The sequence below is a fragment of the Myotis yumanensis genome, unplaced genomic scaffold (assembly GCF_028538775.1).
Source record: "Myotis yumanensis isolate MYYU_CA2020_CCGP unplaced genomic scaffold, mMyoYum1.0.hap1 SCAF_7, whole genome shotgun sequence".
Taxonomy (NCBI): Eukaryota; Metazoa; Chordata; class Mammalia; order Chiroptera; family Vespertilionidae; genus Myotis; species Myotis yumanensis.
This window is the reverse complement of record NW_027223758.1, coordinates 36341187-36350019: the sequence shown is the minus strand read 5'-3', so window position 1 is coordinate 36350019 and position 8833 is coordinate 36341187. Positions and strand designations below refer to the sequence as shown.

General features: G+C 46.6%; 1 pseudogene; it reads left to right on the top strand.

Moving 5' to 3' along the window:
* The first annotated feature begins 7381 nt into the window (after nt 1-7381).
* LOC139013838 (polyadenylate-binding protein 4-like) lies at nt 7382-8532 on the top strand (annotated as a pseudogene).
* Nucleotides 8533-8833: the final 301 nt, after the last annotated feature.

The following is an 8833-nucleotide window of genomic DNA, read 5'->3' as shown; positions in this document are numbered from 1 at the left end:
AAGAGAGTACTGCGGATAGGGAAGTTGGTGAGAGGGGGCAACTTGAAGGGTGTCCCCCTTTCTTCTTCTATCCCCAGGGTTGGGGATAGGAAAGAGAAGAGAAATGCTGCAATTGGAGCCAGAGCCTATGCTGCATCTTGGAGGGGCAGATATCCACAGAGCAGAGTGGGAACAGGGCCGGCAGCTGAGATTTGACAGAGAGCTAAAGAATGAAGGTCCCACTGAGCAAAGGGAAGGAAGCAAGTGGTGGCATTTCCCACACCAGAGAGCACATGCTGGGGGAAGATAAGGGAGACAGGAAGCTGAGCAGGGCCAGTGGCTCGCAGCACCAATGAGTGAGGAGAGAGGCCTTATCGGGGAGCCAAGCTGAGCCAGGGACTGGCAATGAGCCCAGCTGAACTTCAGAGGACCAGCCCTCTCCTGCTAGCTAGTGAAGATACACAGTTTAACCAAGCAGGGCCCAACTCAGATACCAACAAAGTGTGGTCCACAGATCACCTCCCCCTTAGGATGTGGAATAACAATAACTCGTATTGAGAATTTACAATGAGCAGGCCACAGTATTAAGTAAGCAGAGTGCATGTGTTTTATTCTCACTTGTGCCCTATGGAAAATATGAAAAACAGCCATTATTCCCATGTTACAGATGAGGACACAGAGGCACAGAACAGTGAACTGACCCAACTAGTAAAAAACACAGTTGGGCCTCAAACCCAGGTGAGTGGACTCCAAAATATGCTTTCTCAATTCTTAGACCATCTTTTGAGGAGAGATGAGATGACTCATACAAAGTGACAGAACACAGTACACATTTGGTGTGTGAGAGAGATAAGAAAGGAATTTGGCTTTGGGGCAGCAAACAGAACTGATCCTGCAGCAGGAAGAATGGAGGGTAGACACAAAGTACAAGTTTAATCTTACTCAAGATTTTCTCCTGTGGACACTAACACAACCCAAGTTAAGAAACTTGACAAGAAGCCTCATAAAGTTGGGATGACTCCAGCTCTTGCCTGTCCAGCACATAGTGGGAGCCTGGTACTCCAGACTTGACTTCTGCCTATCTTTCCAGACTTATCTTCTCATGTATTGCAGTCTCAGCCAATTCTGTTCCTCCTGGTTTCCTGGGCACAGAGCACATAAATGTTATCTCTTCACTTTATTTATCTTGTTTTTAGGCATGGCACACAGAGGTTCCTAATTTAAGAAGTTCCCAATTTTATCAGTCTTTTCCATTAGTTCATGCTTTTTGTACCTTGTTGTGGATGAAAGGGGCCACATGCTAACCTGACAAGCTCAGGGAAGGCCTGCATGGCAGTCTTGCAAATTCAGAGACCTACAGTAACCACAAAGGATGGTCTGAAATTAAACTGTAACTAAAAGCAGTTAAGGTGGGTAGTTTCATCCTAGGCCGGTATCTTCATCAACGAGGTCAACCTTTACCTTTACTTTAGCCTGTCTTTTTGTATCTATGATAATATATCCTTGAAATGTCTGGGTAAGTTGTAACTTCCCTATTTCAGGACCCCTTGGGGCACAATCTAATGTGTCTGGGTGCCAGGACAGACATCACAAATTCCTCCATTGTTATTGTTATCACTAGAGGCCCAGTGCATGAATTCATGCACCAGTGGGGTCCCTCGGCCTGGCCTGCACCCTCTCACAATCCGGGACCCCTTGGGGGATGTCGGAGAGCTGGTTTTGGCCCGATCCCCACAGGCCAGGCTGAGGGACCCCACTGGTGCAGGAATCCGTGCACTGGGCCTCTAGTATGCATATAAGATCTTTGGTTAATCTCTTCCTGCCCTTCCCCCTCTCCCCTTCCTTCTTAGATTCATCAGTCTGTCCCATGTTTCCATGCCTGTGGTTTCCACTCCTGCGTTGAGCATCTGCTCCCTGGTGGTCAGTGAGCATCATAGCTACTGGATGGTTGGCTAAAATTAGATGAAAAACTGCCATTCTCTGGAGCATTATCCCAATCCATTGAGATACTGCTTCTGGGCAATTGTCGACAGTTTGGCTCAAATAAACTCACAAAAATTCTTTACAGGTTTGAATGTTTTTACGTTAACATTGTTTAAGAAATCTCTCTCTACCCTGGGATCCCTCTGCAGCCATGTGTTGTGGATTGGCTTTCCCTTAATCACATCAAAGTTCATAGTATTCAAGGCCCGCTCAGCATCAGTGGCTGGAAGCTGACTAGGTGTAACCCATGGAGCGACGAGAAGACATTCTCCTATTTATCTTCAAAGGCTTTATAGTTTTGTCTTTCACCTTCAAGTGTATGGTGTGAGGTAGAGGTCATGATTAGTTTCTCTTACTCGGATATCCAGTTGTCCCAGCACTGCTTATGGAAAGTCTACTCCTCTTTCATGATCTCAGTGGCATCTCTGACTTACAGTGAACGTGTTTATTCTGCTTCAATGGCCTGGTTGTCCCTCCCTGCACCAATGCCACATTATCGCAATTAGTATAGGTATATAATTCATCTTCAGATCTTACAGATCACGTCTTCCCACTTTGTTCTTCAAGAGTGTCTTGGTTGGCTCTCTCCGATCAGGGTTGCCACAGCCTCTGCCACTTTGGCTCAGTAGCCTAAAGAGGAAAAAGATAAAAAAATAAAAGAAAGAAAGAGAAAAAGAGAGAGAGAAAGAAGGAAGGAAGGAAGGGAGGGAGGGAGGGAGGAAGGAAGGAAAGAAAAGAAAAGAAGAGAGAGAGAGAGAGAGAGAGAGAGAGAGAGAGAGAGAATCCTCCCCGGAGAGCCCGCGGGGAAAGTCACTTTTGCAGCCTGCCCGCGCCTGCTGCAGCCACCGCCCACCCTGGGCGTCCCGCCTGTCTGTGGTCCCCATCGTCTGTGGTGAGCACGCCTGTCCACGTGCCTCTGCCCGCCCCGAGGCCAGGTGTCCGCGCCGCCCTTGGCGGCCCTGCGTGGAGGTGGCTGCGCGTGGCCCAGGCTGGCCGAGCCGGCACCCACTAATATTTTGTGTCCCTCTTCACTGGCTGCTGTCATCTTAAGCCGCCAAAAGCCTGTATTTGAAGAGAAACCCGTGTCCTGAAGGCCGCGTGGGCACCGTTTGGTTGGCTCTTTAAGATTTTTTTGTAATTCAGAGGGAAGTCCCCATTTTCATACATTTGTTCTGGAAATTTGGCGCTTCAGACCAGGACAGCTGAAAATTACAAACTCCCGTGGGGGGGCGGGGAGGGGGGCGGGCATAGTGTCTCTGCGAGCCTCTTGTCTGCGGCCCTGCAGCCTGGAGCCAGCTGCGCCGAGCTCCGAGCTCCGAGTGCCCTCCTGTTGCCGAGCCTGCGCCAGCTCCGGGAAGATCCCCTTTTGTCCTGTGTGGTCCTGTAAGAAGTCCTCCTGGCGGGCCTTGGGGTGGTGGGGGCTGGGGAGATGAACGCTGCCGCCGCAGCTACTCCCTGGCCTCCCTGTACGTGGCTGCCTGCACTCCGAGGTCACCGAGGCCGGGCTGTATGCACAGGTCAGCCCGGCGGGCCCTGTGCTGTCCACCCAGGTCTGCCGCCCCCAGGGTTACACCCACGTCAGCTTCCAGCCCCTGACGCTGAGCACCCGCGTCAGCTTCCAGCCCTGACGCTGAGCGGGCCTTGAATACTATGAACTTGGATATGGTTAACGGAAAGCCAGTCGGCAACATGAGGGATTCCTCTTAGAGAAAATGTGGTGTGGGAAAGATCTTCATCAAGAACTTGGACAAATTGATAGACGGCAAGGCACTTTGTGGTACTCTTTCTGCTTTTGGACATTGTTAGGGTGAACTACCCCGAATCTCTCCTGCTTGGACATGCTTTCTGGAATACGTACGGTTATAAGCCTTTTCCCCTAGCTTGGGGCAGAGGGCCTGCATCTGCAGAAGCAAGATAAGAATCCTCTCCGCCTGACTGACCAGTGCACTCTCCTCCCTTGACTGACTGGTGCCCTCCCTTCCACTTGACCAACTTGGGCACTCACAGCCTGACCCTACAAGGCATACTTTTACCCTATATAAGAGAACCTAGCCATCCCCTTGCGGCTGACACCAACGCGCTGGTCTCAGCCCCGCTGTGAGAGTGGGCAATGAAATTTCTTAAACTCTCACGTCTCTTGGCCTGGCTCCTTTCAGAGCGGACCTAACAAAAACATTCTGTCCTGCAAGGTGATGTGTGATGTGGAGACCCGCTCCCAGGGGGTCCTGCAGGGTAGAAGTGGCGTGGGATGAAAGAAATGCAAGAGACCGGGGTTAGGAGGACTGGCACAAGGCACCAGCACCAGCAACTTTATTTTTTACACACACTGTTTTATAGCTAAGCTGTGGCTGGTCATGCTCATAGATCACTGCTAGGGCTTGGCCTATCATAGGGAAGTAGCAGATCATTACAGACTGGGCAAGACTGGGCAAGCTTTGTCTAGTTCCATCTATGTTTGACAGTTGCTATGACAAACAGTTGCTATGACAAAATGTCTGCTTGCCTAGATCACAAGAACTGGGGTGCAAGCCAAGTTCATGTCCTTCACATGACTTGGAGTGGGGTCAGGCCTTTCCTGGACCCTCACTGTCTCTTACATCTCCCCCTTCTTTGTGCTTTAGGCGCAGTTCGAGTACAGCGGTTTGCAAGGACTGGAGGCTTCCTCCAATGGCTCGGATGCAGACTGGAAGTAGACAAAGCAGAATGGTTATGCATATAAGTAGCATAATCCCGGAACCCAATCACGAGGCCCACCGGGTAGAAGAAAACCAACTTTCAATCTCATTAAAAATTTTTGCTGCTACTTCCGCAGGCGGAAGCCAAGGTCCCTTTGTACTTATTATAGCCTCAATTTTCTTTAAAGTTATACAATTAATCATTGTTTCTAAGTGCAGTTACTAAAACATAAGTGAATTATATAAAACCATAATTAATTAATGATGCCCCGTTACCACGGTACTTATTAATCAACTTTGCCCTATTGCTTTAGCTACTAATATAAACTTGCCTCGTTTCCTAGTTAGAGGCGAGGTGGTGTAATCCACTATCTACTTGTTGGGCTGTAAGGATAGAGGTTTTTAAAGCAAATCCTGATGTCATAGCAGAAGAGATAATTACCATAGTAGACATAATAAAAGCTATTAAGAAATATACAGAGGAACATTGGGTACATTCCAGGTGAGGGTTTGGTTAAACAATGCTTGAAAATGAGAGTCCCCCAAATGTCCATTAGGCCTCACCCAAGTCCCTTGAGTATAGTCCGAGTCGTTGGATCAGGGTTAGTCCAAGTCTGCAGAGTGAAGGTTGGTGGATTAATCAAATGAGTCCATTGAACCTCAGCCGAAGTCACTGGCAAAAGTCCAGTCAAGGCGATCAAAGCCAAAATTAACTCCTAGGAAGAGTTCCGAGTGAATGCTTTGAGCTTCTGTATCCAGCCTCTTCAAAGAGCCCCAGGTGAGGAGGGGCCATCTCCGTCCGAAGGGTCTGCTAAGGACGCCTCCCCTGGAGCGTGTCCTGCCTCTTCCTCAGAGATCCGATCGCAAACTCGGTCATTGGGGTCTGCACCTGGAACTTAAACACAAGCATACCCTCTTCCCCAAGTTAGCAACTCCACCAGGCCTTTCCACCTGATCCCGGTACATTACTTTAGGATTAGACTTATGTTCTTGAGGAATAAAGTGTTTTTCAGCAGCCATTTCCTCATGCTGCTGATTTTTAAAAATTTAAATAGTGAATGTTGTAATATTTGGTGAGGAGAGTACGGGCCCCCCTAGCTCCCCCTTCTTTGTGTTTTAGGATCTGATTTTTTTAGGGCAACGATGTGCCCTTTTAACTATGTTTTGTCCTTGGGGATTATAGGGGATGCCAGTAATAGGAGTGAAGAATTTACTTTAGTAGGATTTAATTGCTTATAAAGATACTGGCTTCTTATGGTAGGTATCTTTATTAATAAAGTTAGTAAATTTAGTAAAGTTTTATGTCTGATTTATGAGGTGTAAATACTGCCTATCTCTAGCCTAATTTAAAATGTAGTAGCGAGGAGCTTTTGTTATTTTAAATTATATCCTAAAATTCTATTGCTGTATTTTAAGAAATTTTAAATAAAATAACTTGTTTTGCCCTTTCTTAGAGGCAAAAACGTAAAATATATATTTATTGATTTTTATTTGATAAAGCTTTCTATGTGATTTTAAGTATATTAAATTGGCTTTATTAAAAAGTCCTTTAAGAAGAGAGAATAAACTTTTGAAAAACATTTCAGGGCCCATGAAATGTCCCAAAGTCATTCCTTGGTTATAGTTTTGAAATCTAACTTGAAAGACTATTAAATATATATGTGTCTATATGATTTAAAGATTATATATTTTTATAATTATTAAGAGATATTAATTATTACATTTGGCTTACTGGCCTGTACTATTTGATTAATTTCCTTTTAATATCTCTCTTCTCTTTCTTATAATTTCTTATTCTTAGAAACTTCAATCCTTTACAGCTAGTATTTCTTAGATTATTAAGAGCAGGTGCTTCCTTCCTTATGCAATTTTTAATATTTCTCTTCTCCTTCTTTTCTGGCTTAAGAGATGGTTGATTATGGTTATGCTTGGGATCTAAACAATCCCGTATTAAATTCCATAAGGAAAATGCATTAACCGGTGTCTGAGTGGGAGTTGCAGAATGAAAATCACGTAATCTTTGTCCGACCTTCTGCCAAACTCTTATATTTACCGTCCCTTCCTCAGGGAACCACGGGCAGACTTCCGGTACAAAATTTAAAAAATGCTCTAGCTGTGAAGTTGTTACACGAGCCCCTCTTGCTTGCAGCATGTTCTTTAACATCTGCGCATACAGAGAGCGCTCTTTGGTCTCTAATTGCCCCATGTTTTACTCCTAATTAACACAAATGACTTATTACTTGATTGATTGCCCCAAAACTTACTTATTACTTGGTTGATTGATTGATTGATTGATTGACTCGGCCGACTGTGACTCCGGGGTCCTCACGAAGCCCACCTTCAGTCCTTGTTCGGGCGCCAATTGTGGAGACCCGCTCCCAAGGGGTCCAGCAGGGTAGAGGTGGCGTGGGATGAAAGAAATGCAAGAGACCGGGATTAGGAGGACTGGCACAAGGCACCAGCACCAGCAACTTTATTTTTTACACACACTGTTTTATAGGTAAGCTGTGGCTGGTCATGCTCATAGATCACTGCTAGGGCTTGGCCTATCATAGGGAAGTAGCAGATCATTACAGACTGGGCAAGACTGGGCAAGCTTTGTCTAGTTCCATCTATGTTTGACAGTTGCTATGACAAACAGTTGCTATGACAAAATGTCTGCTTGCCTAGATCACAAGAACTGGGGTGCAAGCCAAGTTCATGTCCTTCACATGACTTGGAGTGGGGTCAGGCCTTTCCTGGACCCTCACTGTCTCTTACAGTGTGATGAGAATGGCTTATGAGAAGGGTTATGTCTTTGTTCACTTTGAGACCCAAGAGGCTGCAGACAAAGCCATCAACAAGATGAACGGCATGCACCCAATGACCGCCCAAGTGTTTGTGGGCAGATGCAAGTCTGGAAAAGAGCAGGAAGGCGAGCTTGAAGCCAAAGCCAAGTTCACCAATGTGTATATCAAAAACTTTGGGGAAGGAGTGGATGAAGAGAGTATGAAAGAGCTGTTCAGCCAGTTTGGTAAGACCCTAAGTGTCAAGGTGGTGAGAGATTCCAGTGGGAAACCCAAAGGCTTTGTGAATTACAGAAAACATGAGGATGCCAATAAGGCTGTAGAAGAAATGAATGGAAAAGAAATAAGTGGGAAAGTCATTTCTGTAGGCTGTGCACAGAAGACAGTGCAACAGCAGGCTGAGTTAAAATGGAAATTTGAAAAGCTGAAGCAAGAGAGAATTAGTCGATATCAGGGGGTGAATCTCTATATTAAGAACTTGGGCCAAAACCGGTTTGGCTCAGTGGATAGAGCGTCAGCCTGTGGACTGAAAGGTCCCAGGTTCGATTCCGGTCAAGGGCATGTACCTGGGTTGCGGGCACATCCCCAGTAGGAGGTGTGCAGGAGGCAGCTGGTCGATGTTTCTCTCTCATTGATGTTTCTAACTCTCTATCCCTCTCCCTTCCTCTCTGTAAAAAATCAATAAAATATATTAAAAAAAAAAAAGAACTTGGATGACACCATTGGCGATGAGAAGTTAAGGAAAGAGTTTTCTCCTTTCAGATCCATCACCAGTGCTAAGGTAATGCTGGAGGATGGGAGAAGCAAAGGGTTTGGCTCTGTCTGCTTCTCATCTCCTGAGGAGGCAACCAAAGCAGTCACTTAGATGAACAGAGGCATCATGGGCTCCAAACCACTGTATGTCACCCTGGCCCAGAAGAAGGAAGAGCAAAAGGCTCACCTGACCAACCAGTATATGCCGTGGGTGGCGGAATGAGGGCACTTCCTGCTGATGCCATCTTAAATCAGTTCCAGCCTGCACCTGGTGGCTACTTTCTGCCAGCAATTCCACAGAGTCAGGGAAGACCTCCATATTACACACCTAACCGGTTAGCACAGATGAGACCTAATCCACACTGGCAGCAAGGTGGGAGACCTCAAGGCTTCAAGGTATGCCAGGTGCTACCAGGATATGCCAGCCTGGCACTCATCCAACTCTTGCCATCTGGCTCCAACTGCTCAGAGAGTTGGACCACTTGGCTATGGACTTTGGTGGTGCTGATGCCGCCCAGCAAGGGCTGACTGACAGGTGCCAGTCTGGAGGTGTTCCCAAAGCTGTACAGAACTTAGCACTTCACGCTGCTGTGGCTACTGCTGCTCCTCAGACTATGGCACCTTATAAGTATGCCTCCCGTTTCTGCAGCCCTCACC